This window comes from Pongo pygmaeus, chromosome 19, assembly GCF_028885625.2.
Source record: "Pongo pygmaeus isolate AG05252 chromosome 19, NHGRI_mPonPyg2-v2.0_pri, whole genome shotgun sequence".
Classification (NCBI taxonomy): domain Eukaryota; kingdom Metazoa; phylum Chordata; class Mammalia; order Primates; family Hominidae; genus Pongo; species Pongo pygmaeus.
The window spans coordinates 50,717,182-50,740,593 of record NC_072392.2 but is presented as its reverse complement, the minus strand read 5'-3'; the positions used below and the strand labels follow the sequence as shown (position 1 = coordinate 50,740,593).

At 50.1% G+C, this 23,412-nt stretch overlaps 1 long non-coding RNA gene across 1 annotated transcript; it reads right to left on the bottom strand.

The window, feature by feature from the left end:
* Positions 1–16,391: 16,391 nt before the first annotated feature.
* On the bottom strand, positions 16,392–23,107 carry LOC129017702 (uncharacterized). The gene is made up of 3 exons (XR_008495115.1): positions 22,763–23,107; positions 22,187–22,331; positions 16,392–18,098 (listed from the first exon to the last, which is right to left on the bottom strand). It is a non-coding gene; the product is annotated as an uncharacterized LOC129017702 (long non-coding RNA).
* Between the last annotated feature and the right edge of the window lie 305 nt (positions 23,108–23,412).

Genomic DNA, 23,412 nt, shown 5'->3' with positions numbered 1-23,412 from the left:
AGTAAGCCGAATACAAATGTTAACCATCATTCTGATTAGTTATTCAATATTTGTTGAATAAAGCATTGAATTCCTGAATCTTAACCTCCTTATCCCCAGACCATCCTTGCATCTACCACTTATCTGTCATTCAACATTTATTCAGCAAATATTTATTGAGAATCTACAATGAGCCAGGCACTATGATTGACACTGCAGGCAGAGAGGAGCATTTAATCAATCAATCAATTAATTCAGTGACTCTCTGTTGAGCGTATCTTTTGTGCCAGGGGCTGACTGGACTCTGGGATACACACAGGCCCAATGCTGCTCTCTGGGATTCTTGGGCACATGGAAGAGACAGATCTCAGTAAGGTCATGGCACTGTGGGCTGTGTGCTGGGATGGTGGGCAAAAATGCTGGACAGAAACCAGGTGGGAAGAGGAGGACAGTGTCAGGAAATGCCCCCTGGAGGGGCTATGAAGCATGGGGAGAGTCTGGCCAGTCAGAGAAAGGCCACTCCCAGGAGAGGAAAGACATTTCCTCTATCATCCATCATACACTGAGCAGAGAGAGGCAGGGTCACGAAACTTAACCTGAAACGCACAGCCACATCAATATCAGTCGAGGCGGCTGTTTGTTTCTAAGTGGACAAGCCAGCTGGTTGATTGAATTTTTCACTCATCATTAGGGTGTTGAACAGAATCTGGAAAACAGCCCTCCAGCCAGGAGCCTCAGCATCCCTGGGCTTGGGCTTGGGGCCCCAGACAGTAGTGCCCCTCCGGCTAACCCCCCTCCAACTCCCCTCCCAAACCCTAAAGCCAGGCTCCTCCGACATTTAGTGCACAGCTGGTAAGTTAAAAGCAGTTTAGCGATAATTCCACCTCCGCACTGAAGACTTCCAGGGACTGTTAATGAATTTAAATGCTGGGGATTCTCTCAGATGCCTCATTACATATGTTCCTCACATTGAGATGCTAATGAGAGATCTGCTGGACGGGGTTGCTGGAGCCGGACCAGGGACGGTGGGGATAGGGTCACCGGCTGGTCCGGGCTTTTCTAATTTCTTATCAGCACGTGATCAGTGAACTCTCCCAACAGGTTAACCAGCCTCAGTCTCTGTGGAGATTGGAGATTCAGTCAGCTGGGCCTGGGCCACGCTGGCTTGTAGCAGCCTTCTCCTCAAACCCAAAGGCTGTTGGGTACAGGCCTTATCAAGGAGGCAGGAGAATCGCTGCAGGACTCGAAGGCCTGGGACCCCTTCAAGAAGCCATGCCTTACTCAGGGACCCAGATGGACTGTGCCAAGGCTTGGGACCCAAGTCCGTGCTCTCGGGAGGTTCCAATTTTGAAGGGAAGCACCGATTCTCGTGGGGCAGAAGAAGTGGCTGAAAGAGGGCAGGGCAGGTAGAAGATGGAGGTATTTACCAGGAATGGAGTGGCTCGGGCATTTGGAGGCTGGGGAACGGTCAGGATGACACTTGGGTCTGCCCTTAGGAAGAGCATGAGAGATAGTTGACCTAGCATCCCCATGGGGGTGGGAAGATGGGTCTCCTTTTGATAGAAGCCAAAAGCAAAAGAGAGAGGCAAGAGACTAAGGGTGTAGAAGGGTACAGAGGTTGAGAATGGTTGCCCTGGCTTGGATCCTGCCCCTGCCATTTATGAGCTGTGTGACCTTGGGCAATGAGTTACCTAGCCTTTCTGTGCCTCAGTTTTCCCATCTGTAAACAGTGACAATAACAGTACCTGCCTCATTCCTGATGATGAATTCATATATGTTCAGCATTGGCACACTGGAAGTGCTTACTCCGCATCTATAATTATTTCTGTCAGTGGCTGTTGTGGCTGAAGTCCTCCCAGACCAATTTTCAGGTTCTGTTTTTAGGGAAGAGACTGACAGAGGAGACATGTGGAGAAGCAGGGTCCCTGCCAGGAGGTGCTGGGGAAGGGGTTCTGAGGCATGAAGCCTCCCCATCCCTGCCCGCTCCCACACGGCAAGGCAAATCCCCCAGGCAGGACAGCAGCTGCCAGCTTCGGTTGAAGCCACTTCCCTCGGCTTCCTGCAAATCCACTGACAATTTTGTAAATTTGCTTAAGGATTAAATTAATAAGCTGCTCTTCCTTGGCTCCCACAGTGGTACAGACCTGCGCTCCTGTGCTCCAGAAAGCGCCTTCTGAGGCTGAGTTTGGAGGAAGTGAAGCCACCTCAGAACTGAACCCCTCCTCAGGGGAGCCCCCAAGGGTGACCCCAGCGCTTCCTTCTGCAGCCTGTGGCTTATGCATGAGTGTGACAGAAGGTCAGGGGACCTTCTCACTGGTGGGCATTTTCAAGTCCATCTTTGTGTGTTGTCTTCCTCTCTCAGACTGGAGTTCTTGAACTCAGAAATCATACTGGCAGATCTGCCAGGATAGGGTCTGTGTCTCCCCCATCAGACTGTACTTTCCCAGGGACTGTGTCTGCTCTCAGAGGGGAGCATTTCATACCTCCCAACATGTAGGTTTAGAGCCTGGAACCCCCTTTCCATGCCCATGTGCCCCTGAATGGGGAGGAATGTCTGAGGACAGAGGAAGGGGGACTGGCAGGACCCTGCTCTGGATATCTCCGTATATGGCAACAGTCCCAGTTCAATTCTGGAGGTGGGACAGATGCTGGGGGTTGATTGCAGGGAAATTGTTCCATCCATGCTGCCTTTTCTGGGCTCCTTAGGGCTGGTTGGTCCCAGAGGGAACACAGGGTGATGAGATTGGGTGGAAAGGGGGATAGCAGGAGTGCCCAGGGTTGACAGAGGCCTCCCCACAGTCTTCAGATGCCCCGTGTGCTGCTGGCAGCCTTTGAAATGAGAAGGCTGTGTGTGGGGAGCAGCATCTTTCAGGATTCTGTGGTCCGCTTTCCTGACACCAGAAGGGCCTGGACTGTCCCAAGGTCCCCAGCCTCTCCCCTCCCTCCCCTCAGCATAGGCCTTTCCAGGTGGCTGGAGCTCTGTGGGCCTGGGCCGGGCTGGAAGCTGCCCCAGCCCTGGGCTGAGGCCGCCCCAGCCCTGGGCTGAGGCCATGGCTGCGGTCTCCCCCAGGACTGTTCCATCTTCACTCTCTCCGTCTTCAGCTCCTTCTGCTTCTTGACACCAGATGAACTTCTTGCTGAGTAATTGGAGATGGAGAAATGGTGCATCCATCCAGCCGCTGTGCTTGGAGACTTTGATTAAGGGTCAGCAGGTTAATGTGTCGCCATTCAGCATGCAGGCGGGGTGGGGGCACCTCCTGATCCCTCCCCTCCCCCAGCCAGTAGCTTTGCCAGGAGAGCAGCAAATGAGAAGCCTGGAGGCTCTGGGAGGGCAGGGAAGGGAGAAGGCAGGGCCCAGAGCTCTTCCATTAGTCACAAACTCTCTCCTGGCTCAACTTTGCCTATGTCCATCAGGGTACCCCAGCCAAGGCACTCAGCCCCTCCCAGAGATCCCTGGAACCTTAGGGTCCAAGAGACTGCAGAGGTACCAGATCTAACCTTTCTACAGAAGTACTTGCTGGAGGGCATTGAGCCTGTGCTTACATGTGTCTGGGGATGGGGAGCTCCCCACCTCTCCATATGGCTCATTCCCAGAGTGGGATGATTCTGCCTGTTAAAAAGCTCTTTCTTGTACCAAACTGAAATCTGTCTTCTGATCACATCCACTTCCTGGCATGGTCCTGGCCTTTGGAGGTACACACCATAAGGCTCAACTCTCTTTTTCTTACTGGCTTTCAAGGACTTTAAGGCAGAGCCATTTGTCCCCTTCTAGAGAGTGTCCTCTCTTCTGTCTGCTGTGCAACACTTCACCTTGTTTGCTAGCTTCCTCTAGACACTCCTGTGGACTTTGGAGTCAAGAGGCCTGGGTCCCTGCTCTGCCACGTAGTGGCTTTATGTTCTTGGGGTTAGCACTTTCAGAACTGGAAAATGGGTACAGGTTGAATGAGAAGGGGTATAAAGTGCTTAGCATAGATCCTGACATGGAGTAGGTTTTTAAGACTCAATGTTCCCTTCCTCTCCCTTATCCATGAAAGAATCCCATCCCTGATTATCAGCCTCACTCAGACACAGAACACAACTAGATGGGCACATCTAACCTGTACCATGGCTCTGTCTAAACCAGGCCTCCCTCCGTCTGTCCTTACCATCCATGGGCAAAGGGGACAGCCCTTGCCATGGTCTAAAAATGAGCCCTGGTGATAAGAGAAGTTCTCCCCGACGTTGAACTCCCTCCTGCTGCTGCAGTTGGGCGTCCACTGAGTTCTCCCAGGATTGCAGGTCCTGACCACCTTCTCCTTCCCCACCCTCAGCTCCTCCTTCTGTCCTGAGGAGTCCCTGGCCACCACCCTGGGTTTGGCAGAAGCAGAGCACACCACTGTAGCACTATTTCAAGACTTCCTGTTCCAAGGAGAGATTTTAATTATCCCTGGAGACATGTCTGAATTACAAACCCCCACGGTCCCATGGCACACACTGTTTATGTTCTTCTGTAAGTAATTGTGTCTTGGTGAATTATGCAGTCTTGTGGAAAAACACAAGTTCAGCAGTGGAACTAGAGATGCTAAGAGGGTCTCGCCTTCCTCCCAGCCTGTGTGTCCAGGAGCTGCACATCCTGGTCAGCACCAGCAACTTGGGCCGTGCCTCTGTTTCCATAGTGCATTCACACATCCACATCTTCCCCTCTGTCATGCCTCCAGACATTGCCTCCCTCTGTCAGGCAAGACATGCCATTGCTTGATTCGGCTGATGTCTTAATTTGGGGTTATCTCTCCCCACAGCAGACCCCAAGTGGCAGATTGTTTAATGATCATACATTCCTCCCAACCCGCATGCACATGCCTTTGCTGCAACTCCCATCCTGAGACAAGATCTGTTTCTCTACCCGCCATGAACCCGGGCTGGTCTTGTGTCTTGCCTTGACCTATAGAATGTAACAGGAGGGGATGTTGTTTGTGATCTGGGGCGTGGGCTCAAGAGGCTTGCTGCTTTCTCATTTGCCATCTTGGGGCACTGTTGTGAGGCTGCCATGCAGGTCCAGCTACTGCAGAGTGAGAAGCCTCGAGGAGGAGGAGGGCAGAGCCTTCCCCGGCCAACAGCCTGCACCACCTGCCGAACAGTGGGTGAGGCCATCTTTGATCTTCCAGCTTAGGGGAGCTGGAAGATCCCCTACTCCAGCTGTGTTGGACCCAGTGAAACCTCAGAGGAACCGCCTAGCCAACAGCCGAATCAGGGGAAATCAGAAATCCTTGCTGTTTCAAGTGATTCTAGGGTGGTTTGTTGTGTAACAATAGTGCCTGAAACACACTGACACAAGAATCTGAGTGCAAGGAGTATATTTGGGAGGTGATCCCAGGAAGTGCTCTAAGGGAGTGGGGAAATGAGACAGGAAGGAAGGAGAGCCAGGTATGGGGTGTTCACGAGGGTTATCTCTGTGGGTCTGTGGGAAGCTGAGGCTCTCAGGATCATGGCGGATTCTCTGGAATACTACCCACTGTGCCTCATTTTGGTCCCATGGAGGGGCGAGGAAGTTGGGGAATTTATCGCCCAACCCCAGCCCTCCTTGGCAGAGGGTTCTCTGTGGGCTGTTAGCTCCCTGGCACTTTTGGTCTGATCAGTACATGGATTGGCACACTCCCAGGGCTGGAGGACACCCATCTGTCACCATTGGCAGGTCTTTCTGCAGGCAACCTCCAGGGCTGGCTGAGGGGATATGCATGGGGTATGATCCCATGTGTTACAGCCGATCAGAATTTCTTGAGTACCTGTCATGTACAAGTTCATCTGTCCTCTGGTAGCTCATAGGCAGGTGAAAGACACAAACTAGAAGAGAAATTCTCCATGAGGGCAGTGCCATCGTGGAGGGACAGTTTTGTAAATAAGCGGGGGGACATTTTCGATGTTCACAATCACTATAGGGGATGCTACTGGCATTTAGTGGGAGTGGCCAAGGATGTCAAACGCTCGTCGAAGCAGGGATGATCTTGCTCAGTGAAGCATCACTCCACATCCCACACGACTTGCAAATATCCTGGTCGACATTCAAGTAGGCAAGAAACCTGTTTATAATTATTTGAGCCTGGAACCTATGTTATACATATAAACATAAAGTATTTGTGTCATGAATTTAATATACACTGATTTTTCTGGGAATACAACTACCGTGTAAATTGAAGGAAGATTGTTCCGTTGGAAACATTACCAAGAGTTATTCATCATTTCTGGAAAATCACATTTCCAATGGCAAAGCTCTTTGTGGCAGTGGAGTCCCAGACACAACCTCCTGAGTGTCAGGCTGCATTTGAGGCTCTGGCCCTCAGGGTGAGCTAATGTGTAGACACAAGCCTCTGACAACTTCATTATGTCTTCTAGTGCCATCAAACCTGAGCATTTACATATTGAGATACATATTTTATTATAAATTATCTTTATTCTACTTTTTTATCTTACAGTTAGGGCATTATGTTGATTTATTTTCCAGTGATGTGTCTAGGTAGGTTATACTGTATATGAATTTCATTTCAGGATTGTAAAGGAACCATTACAAACTATTTGTTATAAAAGGGACAGAGTCTGATAGGGCTGAGAACTTATCAAGCATTTCAAGCCAATAGCATGGTTCACTACCACATAGGTGTGAACAAGGGGCTTTTGGAACCTGGAAAAGGAGAGACTTATTTGCCTCAGTGATGGTGGGTGGCTGAGGAAGGCAAGGATCAGGGAGTGCTTCACAGGGGAGGTGACATTTGAGCAAGTCTTAAAGGATGAATCCATGGACCTCCTGTAATCCCCAAAATGGTTCTAAAGAGTGGACAGGACAGGAACTCAGTGAGATCTTGGTAACTGTCGGTTTCATTAATGAATATTTATGCTATTTTACAAATAAGCAAATTGCAAATAGAAGCTCAGGAAAGTTAAGTGACTCACCAAGCTCACACAGCTATTAAGTCATAGGGCTTGGCACATATTCCCCAGCAAACAGTTTTAGACCACTTACCCCATGTGAAACATTATTGTAAGCACTGACAGTCAGCATATATGGATTAAGCATCTACAGGGTGTCAATATTGTGGATATGAGGGCGAACAAAACAGACCTTCTCATGGAGGAGAAAAAAAAATAAAAAGTAAACCAAGATTTCTTACTATCAACACTGTTGACATTTTGGGCCAGATACCTTTGTTGTAGGGCTTCCCTTTGGAAGCTTAGCAATATCCTGGCCTCTACTCGCTAGATGTAGTAGCACTCCCCCTGCCCAGTTGTGACAACCAAAAGTGTCTCCAGATATTGCCAAGTGTTCCCTGGGAAGCAAAAGCCACCGTTGGTTAAGAACCACTGATGTAAACAAACAAATAAGACAGTATCAGATACTGTTAAGTGTCATGAAGAAGATAAACCAGGGTTGGAAGGTGAACAGTGATTGGGAGTGTGCTGCCTGGCTTGGGTCAGGGAGAGATTCTCTGAGGAGGTGGCATTTGAGAAAATGCTTGAATGTTGAGAAGTGGTAGCCATGCAGTGATTTAAGAGAAGGGTGTTTCATTCTCCATCACCATCACCATCATCAACACCATCATCATCATCACCATCACCATCATCATTACCATCATTATTATCAACATCATCCTCACCATCATCATCATCATCACCATCATTACCATCACCATTATCATCTTAACCATTATTATCATCATCACTGTCATCACCATCGTTATCATCATCACCATCACTATCATCATCACTATCATTATTATTGCTTCTGATTATATAACACCTTCCAGGCCAAGCACTGCTCTTTACATGTATTGACTCATTTAATCCTCTTAACTACCCTATGAAGCAGATGTATGATTTTTCTCCATTTTACACATAAGAAGGATGAGACACAGAAGAATCAATAAGAGCAGAGTTCTTGAGCTTGTTTTGGAGGCCAAATGAAGGTCACTGTGGCTGGAGCATAGTAAATGTGGGGGAGGGCTGGGCTTGGTGGCTCACGGCTGTAATCCCGGCACTTTGGGAGGCAGGTGGATCACCTGAGGTCAGGAGTCCGAGACCAGCGTGGCTAATGTGGTGAAAACCCGTCCCTACTAAAAATACAAAAATTAGCTGGGCGTGGTGGCGGGAGCCTGTAATCCCAGATACTCAGCAGGCTGAGTCAGAAGAATCGCCTGAACCTGGGAGGCAGAGGTTGCAGTGAGCTGAATCATGCCATTGCACTCCAGCCGGGGCAACAAGAGCAAGACTCCGTCTTAAAAAAACAAAAAACAAAACAAAACAAAACAAAACAGGTGGTGGTGGGAGATGCATTGGTGAGAGAGTCAGATCATGCCAAGTCTTGTATGTCTTGTCTAGTAGATGCTGTGGTGGGTTGCCCTCCTCCTCGAGCAGCTGAAAGCACTCATCTGAGTTCTCTCTAGGAATTGCTGTCAGCTGAAGAGGGCTAACTGGTCCAATTGAGATCACATGCTATTCCTGGGTGAAGGCAGCCCATATCTATGATAGGTTGATGCAGGAGTGTAAGGCTTGACCTCCTATTCTGGGACAACTCTGAAAGGTCATCCCTGCTCTAGAGCTTCTATGGGATTGGCTGAGGCCTCTGTTGCTTCTGCATTGTAGCTCAACATTTCCCCTACCAGTTCTGCTTTCTTCCTTTCCCACAGGTGTAATCCTGAGAACACATCCCAATTAACTTCCTACATACCATTTTCCAGTCTTTCCAGGGAAACTGAGCTGTGACAGCACATTACAATATTTGGTTTTATTCTGGTTGTGATGAGAAGCCATTGGAGAGTGTAAGCAGGGGCATGGTGCTCTGGCTGCTATATAAAGCAGCTGTATAAGCAGCTGGCAGTGGAAGGCCAGCAGGGAACAGATGTGATGGTGCAGGTGAGAGGGTAGTGTGGGACCACAGCATGGGGTTGGTGATAAATGCTCAGACTCGGGATATGTTTAGGAGGTGGAGCCAATAGAGCTCACTGTACAGTGTGTAAAGAGGAAGCAAGGGTCACTCTGGATATGTGGGCCACTGGTGGATGGAGGTGCTACTTCCTGAGATGCGGAAGGCTTGTAGGGAGTGGGAGGAGTGGCTTTGTAGGTGAAATCAAAGGCTCTTTTTGGACTTAATGAGTTTCAGATGCCTCTGATATTGAAAGGGTAGTTGGATAAATGAGTCTGCAGGCCAAAGGCATGGCCAGAGCTGGAGATATAAATGTAGAGGTGATCAGCACACAGATGATATAGAAAGCAGTATGAATAAGCGAGGTCCCCTGGAGAGACAGGGTTCATTCAGAGGATAAGGGAGCTGGGACACCCCAAAATTCAGGCAAAGGAGAAGTCTTAGAAAGGAGATGGAGAAGTGGCCCTGAAGGAGGAAGAAAACTAGACGAACATGTTACCAAGGAAGCAAGAGAAGCAATCGTTTCAAGAGGGTGGGAGTGGCGACCATGCCGGACATTCCCAAGAGACTAAACAAGGGAAGGAGAGAGCAGAGACAGCTGACTTTTACTAAGTGTTGGTTCTTGGTGACCTTGATAGAAGTTGTTTCAGTGGGAAGGTGGTGAGGAAGGGGGTCTGGCTTGGACTGTTGCTGCTCTACCTACGTTCTCCTGTGTTCCTAACCCAGCCATGGTCTCGCTCCGCACCTCCCTCCCTCACCTCTCAATTAAGGGCTGAAAAGCCTGGGATCCTCTTCAACTGTTGGAATCCTGGGGCTCAGTCTCTTCGGTTTTAAGATGGAAGAGAAATGGGAGGGATTGTTTGGGAGCAGGTCTCTGGGTGCCAGGGGTCCAGAGTCAGGCCTGCTGGGGTTACCTTCTGCCCAGGCCTCAACCTACCTCCTATGTCACTAATCCCCAGGGCTGGGCTCAGTTCGACGGACTCTCTTTCCCTCCTGCATAGACAGGCCAGATGCAGATGGCTTGAGTTGCATATGATGGTGATGGGGGTCAGGGGCTCCAGCCTTCCACTTCTCAGATGGTCAGTTCCTCTCTGACCTCAAGCTCTCTCCTTATTTCATGGTGGAGGGTGAAGGCGTAGGTCATCCAGGGGGCGTGATGTGTGCCACAAGACACAGCTTCTTCCCTGGATTTGGAATTAGGGGCTGCTCTGTGCTCCAACCCTGCTTCCTGCTCAGTGGAGGAGGAGCAGGTGAGAGGAGGGGACACAGAGTCCTGGCCTGGGTTTGAGCCTTTCCTGCTGCCAGCCCCATCCACATCACCCTCACCTGATGGGACAGCAGTCAGATGAGGGTGACATAAATGCATGTCACCAGTATGTATTGTTTAATACTTCACTCCAGCTCCAGAGGCAAGCTTTATCGTGCCAATTTCATAACTGAGCAAACTGAGGCTCAGAGGGGTGACCTGACTTTCTTAGGGCCACGTACGTAATAAGTGTAAGAGGTGTGTTTGGAAATAAGCTCTCATGACACCAGGCTCAATGCTCTCGCTGCTGAATGGGGCCTTAATCCCCCCATCTGGACAGTGGAGGAGTCTGAACTGTTCATCTGGAAATTTCCTTCCAGCTCTGTGGTTTCAGGTATCTCCGGGAGAGTGGGCATGTTCAGGAGCAGAGATTTGTCACGGGGGAAGGGAGGTGGGGAGCCGGAAGGGACAGGAGAAGCTTTCAGCCTGGGTGCCGCAGTCTCAGGTTCAACTCTTGACATTATCTTCAAATGAGGTAATTTCTCATGTCTCAGTGCTGCCCAGCTGGGTAAAAGAAACGGTTCATCCTATAATGTTAAACTTGGTCCTATTAACAGACCTCACCATCTGTAGCATATTATGAATTAATTAAAAATAAACCTGCAATTATCTTGTTAACAGAGCAATTATATTACATTGTAATTTTTTTGTTAAAGCATTAAATTGTTAATATTCAAGACGTAATATATAGCACAATTTTTTGTAAGCTGATTTTGGCAAAATCTTCATTGTTTTAACATACTGGCAGCCTTGCACAGCAGAAGCGGCCTCTGAGGGACCCCGTGGTCGCAGGATCTTTCCTCGAGCCTGGTCAGAATGTTGGGCTGGAGAAGGAAGCAGAGTCCGCATTTATTTCCCAGGGTTCTGTTCAATTATTTTTTTCCTTGCAAAGAGCTGCCCTTTGCCTGAGCCTGAAAGTCCATGGGCAATCAAAGAACCTGCAAAATCAAAGCAGAAGGAAATTGGAAAAGAGGACAGAGCTCTGACTCTGCAGATTCTCCTGCAGGCCTTGGACCAGGGTCAGAGGCCGGCCTGGTGGGAACGTGTGGTCAGTCAGTGGAGGACATGGGCTTGCACGGTGGAGGTGCCTGTGTGTATGTGTGTGCGCACATGCACACACACTTGTGAGGGCAGAACCCGGACAGGAGAGGGCTGAGATGGGAGGAAGGGGAGAACATGCATTCAGACAGTCAGTACTGGGAACAATCACGAGGGCTTCCTGGAGAAGGTGGCATTTCTACCTCAAGTTGATGCACAGTTTGCATGAAGACATTAAAGCCCTTCCTTTATCCTGTACTCTGCAGCCACAGCACACCCATCTCCAGTCTTGTCTCCCTCTAGAGGATGCTCTACCCCAGGAAGAATTGAGTTAGCCTGCTCCCACCCTCTCCCAACTTCTATCCCTAAAGAAAGAGATAACCTAGTGGAAAACAGCTTCATTTGAATGCTAGAACCCTAGGCTGGTGGAGCTGGAAGAGAACCAAACCACCCCCTCCCCATAGTCACCCTGCTTTTCATTTTCAGGTGAGGAAACTGAGGGTGAGTACATCCATGACTTTAACTGGTGTCTCTCCTATGCTCATCCTCTTGGTACCTTTGGGAGTTGGTGGGGTGGGTACAAGCTGAATGGGGTGGAAACAGCATTTTCCTTTTCTTGGATTCTGGGTCTCCAGAAGCAAAACTTGTGGAGGGCTGGCTGTTGTACCATACCCCCACCCCAAATCTGTTTCCTGTATTCCACTGTGCTAAGGGCTAGCTCTCAGGTAAAGTGAAATAGTGCAGTGACATGGGACATGACCTTAGAGAGCATCTTCACACCACTCTTCACTGTCCCTACCTCTTTGCCTCACTTTATTTCCAAAGGAGAAAACCGGGACCAGAGAAGGGTAGTGACTTGTGCAAGGTAACACAGCAGGTTTCCTGAAATCCAGGCTTAGTCTGCTCTGAAGAAACTTCTGTTTGCCTCCACTCACCACTTTATCAGCACAGGCTACCGAGTTCTGATGGCACCTCCTGTCCAGCTGCCTCCCGAGTCTCTGCTTCTCTTGTCTCATACACCCAACTTGGCTTCCCATCCACCTGCATCAACTCCTCTCCTGTCTTTTGAATTAAAAAAAAAATGCCTCCCAAAGTGCCACCCAAGCCCCAGGGACAGCAGTAAGATCCACTATACTGTACATGGCAGTTTATGGGGGTACCCCACAGCCATATTCCCGATGAGCTTTCCCTAAAGACACCGTGTGGCAAGTACTGTCATTATCGCCATTCAACAAACCAGAAAATTTAGGGTCAGTGATAAGATGTCCTCTCAGAGTAATTTTGGGATTGGGGATATTTAGGCCACTAGCTCTGGAGTGGAAGTGGAACTGCCTGGATCTGAGTCCAGGCTCTGCCCTATCCTGGCCGTGTGACCCTGGGCCAGTCACTTACCTTCCTGGAGACCTACCTGTAAAAGGGGACATACTGAGTGTTGTTACCAAGGAGTTAGATGAGTTGATTTGCTTCAAGTGCACAGGAGGGCCTGGCAAAGAGAAAGCCTCAATGATGTTGACTGTCATCGTGATGATTGTTTTGGCGACCTCTCTGCTTGCCCTGCTGCCTGGACGGCATTTTCCATTCATGGAAGGGGATTTATTATTAGGTTAATTTGCATTTGTTCTCCCCTCCAAGTCCCACGTTGAACAAATGTGGGAAGGGCATTGGGAGGTGACCAATCAGCAGTTTGTGCCTCATGTTGGATGAGATTCTTCACCCACTGTGTGAAGTTGGGAACGTTAGTTCATGAGTCTAGGTTTCTTTATCTGTGAAATGGGAAGAGACCTCCTGGTGCTTTTGTGAAGACCAAGTGAGAGAATGTGTATACAATGTCAGTACCAATAATATTTATGGGCTGATTACTGACTGGCAGGTGAGTGATTTGTCTGAAATGGAAGGAGTGGTCCCAATAGGAGGGCTTCCTGGGGGCAGCCAACCTGAGCTCCCAGGCCCCACACAGGCTCTGACACCATGGAGGCATGCTCAGAGGCAGCTTCACCTACTCACTGTCCCCCTGGGCCTGGACCACACTGAAGAAGCGCTGGCTCCAAGGGGTCCCTGGCTTGGTTGAGGTCACAGCCCTGGGAGTGGCCTCCATCCTTGCCCAAAACCAACAGGGCTGGAGGGGAACCTGGTGTAGTGGGGCTTAAATCACAGCAGTGCTGACTAGGTTTTAAGTAAGATTTCCTTCTAAGTAAGTAATTCTGTTTCTTAGAAGGAGGAGGGACGCCAGAGCCATGCAAGCAGCTCATCGTGTTTAAGCCTTCCATCCCTTCTCCTCCATCCCTCCTCGCGCTAAGGCCCTGCAGCTGTGGAAACTGTGGCTCAGCCCAGGCTGTGTCAGCTTTGGGACTGGGTTTGGAGGAGATGGAAGAAAGGCTTCTGAAGCCAAGTCCTTCTCCAGGAGCACTCTGGAAGCTGCTGTGCCTCTCTCTCTTCCCTCCCTCCCTTCCCTTCTGCTTTTACTCATTTATTCATTTGTTCATTCATTCACAGAGCCTCCTCTGACTCGTCTCCTCACTCAGTCACTTGTCCATCCATCCTCCCATCATGCCCTCAGCATTCACTGACCACTTACCAGGTGTCAGCTGACTTCTAGCTCCTGGGGTGGCATCAATGAATCAGTGAGTGCACTTGCGGTTCACAATGTGCTGTCCTGCTCGTGGTCCCCTGTGCCCTGCACATCAGCTCTTAGAGGCAGGCAGTCCAGGTTTGAGTCAATCCTGATTCCCAAGTATAAGCTCTTTCCACCACACCACACTGTTCTCTGATGAGTCTGCCTCTGTGGTGTCATTGGATTCATCTTGCTGTTCCCTTCCCCATGCCCTGTTCTGGCCTACTTCTGCCTTTACTGCCTTTCCTGATAGCCTCCTCCTAACTGCCCTTGCCCTTCCCTAATCTGTCTTACATGTGGCTGCCAGACTATTGTTCCAGTCTGACTATGACATTGTCCTGCTCAAAAACCTTTAATGGCTCCCCATTGCTTGCCAAATAAAGCCCAAACTTTTAATCTTGGCATCCAAGGCCCTCAACTTGTTGTCTTTAATTGATTTCTCTGGTCGTTTGTTTGTCTTTTCCCATTTATGCACACTACCCTTCAGAAAAATGTGATCATTTTCTCCTGCTAACAAAGTCATTGGATTTCCTACCAAAACACCTGAGGTGTTTGCTTATGCATTTTCCTCTGCTTGTGATGTTCACCCTGCCATGGCCACACCGTGTCCACAGGTCCAAATCCTGCCCATACGAAAGGTCATGTTTAAGTGCCACTTGCTCCTGCCTATCCCCCAGTTGGAGCCATCTCTCTGTCTTCTCGGTTCCCAAAGTACTTGAGCCTCACAGCGTGGCTATTTATGGACATGCCTTGTTCCCTCTTCTAGACTGGGAGTTCCCTTGGTGTAGGCTCCCTGGCCTGGTCATTTTCTGCATCCTTGAGCCCATGGACAAAGCTGTGCATGCAGCAGGTATTTGATTATTTCTGTGCTCTTAGTCTTCCACTGCCCAGAGATACTCCTCTCCCAGAAAGGCAGCTGCGGAGGCAGTGCAGGTGGGTAGCTAGTGGCCTCAACTCTGGGCAGATAGACCTAGGCTGACTCCATGACTCGCTGTGACCTTGGGTAATTTACTTAACTGCTCCAACCTCAGTTGTCCCATCTGTATAAAGGCAGATATTGATATTGGTGCTTTCATCATCTTATTGAGAGGATGGTGTGGGAGAATGCGTATCCCCTAAACATGGCACCTGCCACTCTCAATAAACATTAGCACTTGTTATCTGTTCTAATCCCACCATTAGCAGCTCTGCAGCCTTGGCAAATAAATTCACTTTCTTGAGACTTGACTTTCTCATCTGTAAAATGGGAATAATAATCTCTGCTGGCCCAGCTTGAGATGTCATTGAGAAGATGAAATGAGATGATAGATATTGTGTGAGTCAAAGGCTGTGAATGGCAGAGTCCCAGCTCGATTATGTTTAATGAAGAAACAGGAAATTCATAGGCTCATATCACTTGATCATAGGAGGGCTGAAGCCAGCGGAGCTAGGCACCTGCTTTTTGTCTCTCATCTCTGTCTCTTTGTGCATGACTTCATCTTTGCCATGAGAAAGGCTGGAGGCATGCTCACAGGCAGCTCCACCTACCCGCTATCCTCATGTCTGAACAGGAAAGAAGCCTCCTCACCAGTCTCAGGAAGAAAAATCCTAGAGAAGGCTCTGATTAGACCAACATGGTCAGATGGCCACCTGTGTAGCAGGAGAGAAAAAGAACACACTGTACGAGAGAGGAGAAGCAGTTCCCTAAGCAGAAGGGAGCTGTTTGTTACTAGATGAAGGAGACAGAGCATTGGGCAGACAAGTGGAACAGATGTCCCCTCCAGGTATGAAAGCACTTCTTTCATCCATCCCTATGCATCTAACACTGTGGTGGGCACTGAAAAAATAAAGATGAATAAACCACTATCATTGCCTGGATAGTGCATGGCTTTGTGCGTGGGCTATATGGATGTAGACATGGCACCCCATAGCTTAGAGAGAGAGTTCTAAACTATGGGAGAGTTTGAAATTTGCTTTACAGATATAAGGTGACATTACTGCTATTCATATCATTTCACAACATGCAATCGTTTATGGGAACCTCTGGGAGTCAGGGGAGATGAGAAAAAAGAAGTGGAGATCAGAACAGATCACAGAGCGAGATCACTGAACGGTTAGCAACAGGCTATTTTGCATACTTTCTCATGTCATCTTTGCAAGAACCTTTCAAAGTAGGAATTACAGTCTGCATTTTCAAGATGAGGAAGGAGACACTTGGAGAGGTGAAGTGGCTCCCTAGAGGTCACGTGGCTAGAAAGGGCAACTCTGGGATTTGAACCCAGGTCTGCCCCACCTGGGTCTCGTGCTTTTTGCCCAGTCCCATGGAGTGGCAGGGAATGACAGGCCCACCCCTGACTTGGAAGCATGTCTTTTGTGTCTCTTTAGAAGAAACCAGAGCTTACTCAGGCAGAGGTTAGGGTCTGGCAGCTGGGAGAATCAAGTGTGGAATGAATAAGTGGCCAACAGAGAAAATAATTCAGGAGGCAGGATTGAAAGGAAGAGACCCTTGTAGGGGTGTGTGTGGGGATCCTACACCCCAGTCCTCGTCTCCCTCCCCTACCTCTCCCTTTCTCCTCTTCAACTCAACTCCAAGTGGCAGATTTATTAGTTTTAATTAACAGCCCAAATGCTGGGAAAACGTCCAAATTCCAGCTCTCGGCATCACTGGGTTTCCACGGGAAGGGGTGTGAGGGGGATGATGCCAGGAATAGTAATGAGTGGGGGTGAGACAGCAGGAGAAACCATCCTCCCCGCCTGGACCTGGACTGGGCACCTCCCACCCATCCTCTGGCCCAACCTGACCTAACCTTGTGGGAGCTAGAGCTGGGCTGGCCTTGTGGGTGGGGGAGGCCCAATCCCATGTAAGGTCATGGGGTTTGGGAGCATTTGGCTGTGGTCAGAGATCTGCTGCTGTGTGACCTTGGCCAAGCTGCTTGACTTCTCTGGGGTTATGGTGAAATTCATCTGCAAAGTGAAGGGGATGATTTCAAGCCCTCTGAGAGTCCTGGCAGCTCTAAATTGTGATTCAGCTTTTTTCCCAAATCTGCTAACTGCCCTGCTTTTCTGACTCTTCCTTTTCCAGGAAAACACCTTGAATTTCTTCCTTGGACTCTGCTCCTCTCCTAGAGCTTCCTTCCAGTTTGGAAAAAGTTCTCCACTCCCAGTTTGGGTGTAAGGCCTTCACTTACACCCAAGTGTAAGTGTGTAAGGCAATTGCCTTACAGGGTGTAAGGCAATCCTGTTTGAGGTCTGTCAATCTGAGCTTGACCTTGGCTCTATGAGCCCTTACTGGGTGGGGGCCTCAGGCAAGTCTGTGCTACGCCTGTTTCCTCATTGCACATGGGGATGACAATGCCTGTTTCCTGGGTATGTGTGTGTTGGGTGGGGGGGGTGGTAGGTGTGGGGAGGTGGTGGAGATTCAGTGAGATAATTCTAGTGCAATGCCTGCCTGGTACGACGATCAACGTGGGACCTACCCATGACCACGTGAGGCTGCGAGCCACCCCGAGCCCTTTTCCTTTTGGGGACCCACTAAGAACCATGCACAGAGGGAGAGACTGCTGTCATTAGTGGTAACCAGCAACAGTTGGTTGGAAATTCCAGTCACTGGCCAAGGTCAGATTGAAGGGAGCTCTTTAGATTCCAGTTCTACCCCTTTTCCCTCACTATAAGCCCCGTGTCCTCGGCTGTACTCTTTCTTCATGCTGTGCTGAGATCATGCAAAATTATTCAACTAAAATCATTCAGCAGGAAAGGCAACATGAGCAATCATGGTTTGCTGCTGAGAAGCCATGGCCTTCACTGAGGCTGGGCAGCAGGAGCTCAGTGTGGCTGGGAGGCTGGCTTGTTTCAGTGTTTTTCAGAGACAGAAAATGCAGGCCCCTGCTGTCTCCTTTCCTCCAGCACAGCCTCGAGCCCTAAATGCTAAGTGGTCAGGTAGTCTGGTCTCACTTTGGCAGCAGGTCTTGCTGGGGGTCTTCAACCAGGATGCCAGCACTCTCTGAGCCCCAGGTTCACCAGGCCGAAGTTGCTGGTATGAGCAAAGGAGTTTGGAGCTCACTTCCATGGTTCCTGGTCTCTGAGAATCATGTTCCCCTCTGGGTTCTGGAGGGCAATGAGGAAGGGAGAGAGAGGGGGAAATAAGGGTTGAGGGTGGGAGGGCAGGCAGGGGGAGAAGGAGGAGGACTGGGGGAGGAGATCCAGGAATGGAGATCCACAAGACCCCAGTTAAGCATCTCTGGGTGATGTGACTTGCTTGTAGGGTACTTCCTCCAAATGTATGTTTCTCTCTCCACCTGGAATGCAAGGAAAAACCTAGAGTCCCTTGGTCATAAATATGTTGACTTCTTGACCCCTCCCTCTTCCAACGAACCTTCCACCTACCCATCTGCCCGTCCAACGTGAATAGGGCCTCTGAGGCAGGCTCTTAGCAAGGGATAAAGAAGTGAATAAGATGTTGAAAGTCTTCAAATCAAGTCCTGGCACCCCCTGCCCCACACCCGCCACCCAAAACCTGCTCTTTTCTTTTCTTTTTATGATACAGGGTGTTCTTCTGTCATCCAGGCTGGAATGCAGTGACACAAACATGGCCCACTGCAACCTTGATCTCCCAGGCTCAAGCGATCCTCTCATCTCAGCCTCCCAAGTAACTGGGACCACAGGTGTGCGTCACCACACCTGGCTAATTTTTGTATTTTTTGTAGAGACAAGGTCTCACCATATTGCACTTCTGGGCTCAAGCAATCCTCCCACCTTGGCCTCTCAAAGTGCTGGGTGGTGTGAGCCTCCATGCCTGGCCTAACCTGCTTTTCTCTGTCTTGGGGTTTGGTTCCACTATTTCCCTAGTCCTCCTAGCTGGAAACTGCTCTGTTCTCTGAACTCTCGCCTGCCTCACCCCACCCCAACTCTCATTCTTCCTTCCAATTCATTTCGCCTTCATCATCACTGACTTCCTGTGCTAATTTAACCAGCCCCTTCATTCATCAGCACCATGGTGCTCTCAGCCGCGGAAGGAGGGAGTGAGGCCTCGGGACTCGCTTGACTTCCTCTCTTGATTCTGTGCCAGGGCTGGGTGTGGAGTGAAAATGAAGAGCTCTGGAGTCAGAGGGGCTTGTTTCTAAGCCTGCCTCTGCCTTTTCCTAGAGGTGCCACTTTGGGCAAGATGCTTAAACTCAGCCTCAGTGTCCTCCTTTGGAAGACGAAGATGTTAGTATTTCTTCCACATGAGGAGGCTGACGAAACCAGATCATGCACGCCAAGTGCCTCTGCGGTGCTTGGCACACAGTAGGGGCTCAGGGAATGCTGGCCCAACCTGCCCTCCCCTCCCTTCCCCCTTCTTCTTTCTCCTCTTCCTCCCACAGGCATATATTTCCCAGCACCCAGGCTGCAGAGCCCTATGCAGCTGGCTCAGCCCTCCCAGGAGAGGTGCAGGCGGGCAGGGGTCCCAAAGTCACATCAGAGTTCTTGATGGGAAGCAGGAAGGATGAACTCTGCTTGGCTTCTGGGGAATTACTCAAAACTAGACACCAGGCTCCCTGGTGGGGGTGGGGGATGAGCCCAAAGAACTGAGTAGCTCCCAGGCTCCCCACAGATCTCCAAGCAGAAAACCCCAAAACTCCATCTCCATGGCAGGCAGAAAGAGGCTTCTCCTAGTCGCAGCCTCTGCGTGTGGTGAGAGAACACCACCTCCTCCCAGGGATGAGGAGGAAGGAAGCACATTCTATGAAGGGGTATCCAGGCACCCTCTGATCCCCACCCATCACCCCAGCCGAATTGTCTTCTTGCTGGTTATTCTATGAAGGGGTATCCAGGCACCTTCTGATCCCCACCCATCACCCCAGCCGAATTGTCTTCTTGCTGGTTATTCTATGAAGGGGTATCCAGGCACCCTCTGATCACACCCATCATCCCAGTCAAATTGTCTTCTTGCTGGTTTAGGATTCTAGACTGGGCTGGAGAGGTCCGATTCTTCACTTTACAGAAGAGGAAACTGAGGCCCCGAGAGGAGGTGGACCTGGAAGCCGTGACTCTTGCCTTCCTAATCAGTGCTCTCAATTCTCCTGAATTCCAGGAGCCTGGGCTTACCGTAGGAGCTTCCCATGAAGGCTGGGATGTTGTTCCCTGAGCAGGGAGGGAGGAACTGGCCTTGGGACAGGGTACATGGTGGCTCTGGCACACTGGCAAAGTCCTGTTTCCTGGGACCTGGGAGGTGGTTTCCTGGGTGTTCACTTTGTATAACTTATTAAGCTGTACATTTATGGGTTATTCAATTTTTGGTATTTGTGTTATATTTCACAATGAAAAGGGTTTAAAAACCCTAATAAATCTCACTGAAATCAATTACACATACAAAAAAAAGAGAGAGAAAGTTAAAGAGGCCTCAGGTGTGAAGGTGGCCCCATCCACGTTTTAGTCTTGGCAACAGTTTGAATTGTAGTTACTCCCTCTGCAAAATGGGTACAGCAATCCTCACCTTTCTGCTGTTCAGGGAAGTGAGCATGGTGGTGGGGGCAGACATTTTTCAAGCATCCAGCACACCCTGCTATAGGAGGGTGACAGGCACCATGGCTCCTGGGTCAGGGTTGGGTGAGAACACCCTGAGGACATGGCCATAAATGCAATCCCTGACCTCCCTTTCAAGGCCGTGTAAAGTCTGCCAGCCTGCTGCACCACTGACCTTTCAGGGCACAGTTATTGGGGTTCTGGTGGGCAGGGTTGCCTCCAGGTTCTGCTTTGCCTTTCTGTAACATGGGAGGATTGAGGGGCGTGCCCCCAGAAACACCTGGATTCTGTTCGTTAAGGGAAAGCATGCTGCCCAAAGGTCCAGAGGGGTCATTTGACTGTCTCAAAGTCACACAATGTTGAGTGCAGGTCTGAATTGAGGATCCTGTTCCCAGGACCTCTCAGGGAGCCCCCGCCTTCCTCCACACCTTGCCCTCGGCCTGGACCCCATGGGGCATGAATGCCGGAGCAGCCTGCATTCCTCTCTGCTGTCCCTGGTGATGCAGGGCTGGCCCTGAGCATTTGTGACTTTTAAGTTTCCTGAGATTTAAGGCCAGGCTGGCTGGTGGCCTCCACCTCCCCAGGCTGTGGGTGGAAGGAGGGGGGTATGATTCATCTCTCCTCTCCTGGTGCTTAATAAGAACACGGCTATAAATGTAACTGGGCCGTTTACGAGCCCTGCTGGCTGGCTGCCTCTCCATGTCAGCCTCGCAGTTGGCTCCTGCCCCTCAGGGTTGGCCTGGCCCTGCCTGCTGCGCCTCTCCCTGGGGCAGGCAAAGGGGGTTATCTCCTTAGGTCTCCACTCCTACCCTGAAAGCCAGGAGGCCTCATGGAGTAGGAGTAGGAGAGAGTGGGCAGCTGTGGTCGGATCCATCCTCTATTATTAATTAATAATAATTAATGCAGTCAGTGTTTGCTAAGCGCCTCCTATGGCCCGTCAGGCTCAGCACTGGGGGGTGGGACACACTGATGGGTAATTTCCAGCCCAGGCCATAGGAGCTTGCAGGGTCTGGTGGAGACTCACGGGAGAGCAGATAATTGCTATTCCACATGATATGCAGTCTGATGGCTGTCAGCGTGGGGCTCTGAGAGCAAAGTGCAGGGCCCTCCACTGCTATGGGCCAGGTGGCCTGGAAAGAGTTCCCAAAGAAAAAGGCTGCGAGGATAGGGGTGTGGGTGAGGGGGTGTCTGGCTTAGATGGGGAGGGGTATCCAGGCAGAACGAGCTGGCTTAGAGGAGAGAGTGGGTCGGGGGTCAGTGAGCCTGGAGTTGTGGCTGGTGCTTGGGAAGGGGTGACTGACAGGACATGGGGGCAGGGCCATACCAGGCATGAGCACAATGAGGAACCTCTAAGGGGTTTTAGAAAAGGGCCAGGGGTGAGGAGTGGAGATGCTGAAATGAGTGTCCTAGAAAGATCACCTGTCGGGCATATGGTCACCTTTGCATCCTTATCATCAGATAATAAGGCTGGGTGCAGTGGCTCATGCCTGTTATCCCAGCACTTTGGGAGGCTGAGGCAGGTAGATCATAAGGTCAGGTGTTCAAGACCAGCCTGGCCAACATGACAAAACCCTGTCTCCACTAAAGATACAAAAATTAGCCAGGCATGGTGGCCAGTGCCTGTAATCCCAGCTACTTGGGAGGCTGAGGCAGGAGAATCACTTGAACCTGGGAGGTGGAGGTTGCAGTGAGTGGAAATTGTACCACTGCACTCCAGCTTGGGCAACAGAGCAAGACTCTGTCTTAAAAAAAAAAAAGATAATGTCACCCAGAATCTTCCAAGGCAAATACTTTTGCTTAAAATAAACCCTACATCCTCATGTAGCCCAAAAGGCATGGGCAGTGCGGCCCTGCTGACGCTCTGACTTGGTTTTCCACTCACTCGTTCTTCTCAGCCATGTGTCCTGTCGTTGCTCCGCCCAGCTGGGCTGGGACCCACCTCCGAGCCTTGTCCTGCCGGTCCTGCGTCCCTTCATTCAGCTCTCTGGGTAGGTGTCATCTTCTCAAGAGGGCCTCCCTCACCATCCCTGTCGAACCCCCAACTCTGCTTTATTTTTCTCCGAGCACTTCTCTTCTCCACATGAGATTTTGCTACAGACCGTGCATTTATTAAACTGCAGTCTGTTTCTGTACCTCAAATGTAAGCTCCACAGATGCAGAAATGCTGTCTGTTCTTTGGTCCCAGAACCCAGAACAATGCCTGGTCCCTGATCTGCCTTCAAATATTTGTGGGTTGAGTGAATGGATGGTGGGTGGAGTGAAGGTGGTCAGGCCAAGGCCAGGGCCAGGGCCAGGAAGCCTCCTTGGTGACCCCTGAGGTTGTCAGAATCTTTTTGAGGGGATGCCAGGGGCCAGAAAGCTGCTCCTCCCTGATGGGCTATGGTGGTGCTGATTTCTGCAATAATATCTCACACACATGCACACACACACACTTTACAAACTGCTTTCTTGTTCTTACCTCTTTGATAATCACAACAACCCTCAATTTGATGGATGTCAAATAAGGATAATACTCTTCCTAGGGCTGTCTTGAGGATTAAATGAGTAATATGGGGAAAGTGCTTAGATTAGTGCCAGGAAGATGGTAAGCACTCAAATAGCAGCTTTTTGTGATTTTTAAGGCTCAGAAAAGTGGTGACTCATCCAAGGTCACACAGCTAAGAGGTGTGTGAATGGCAGGGGCTTAAATTTCGGTGACCTTCCCATTTCACCTTGTTGCTGCTTCCCGCAGAGGCCCCCCTCCCCGTCTCCCTCTTCTACTCCTGCTAGCAATCAGATGTAGCTAAAGGCTTGGCCAATCCACAGAGAACCATTCCTAACAAAGGGTTCTAGGCATGCTGAGTTCTAAGCCCCATGTAATCACAAAGGGCTCCTCCAGTCCACAGAGACTGTTCTAGCTGTGAGTTCTTGAAGTCGACCTAAAGATGGGCTCCTGTAATGTCCAGCAACTGGATGACTCCACCAAGAGGAAAGGGGCGGGGCTGGAGAGAAAACAAATTGGACCACCCATTTGCTGCTGTGAAGACCATGACTGACTGATGCTGGGAACATGCCCACTCAGCAAGCACATCTGCATGCCAACGTGCTCCTTTGTCCCTCCCCACTGGG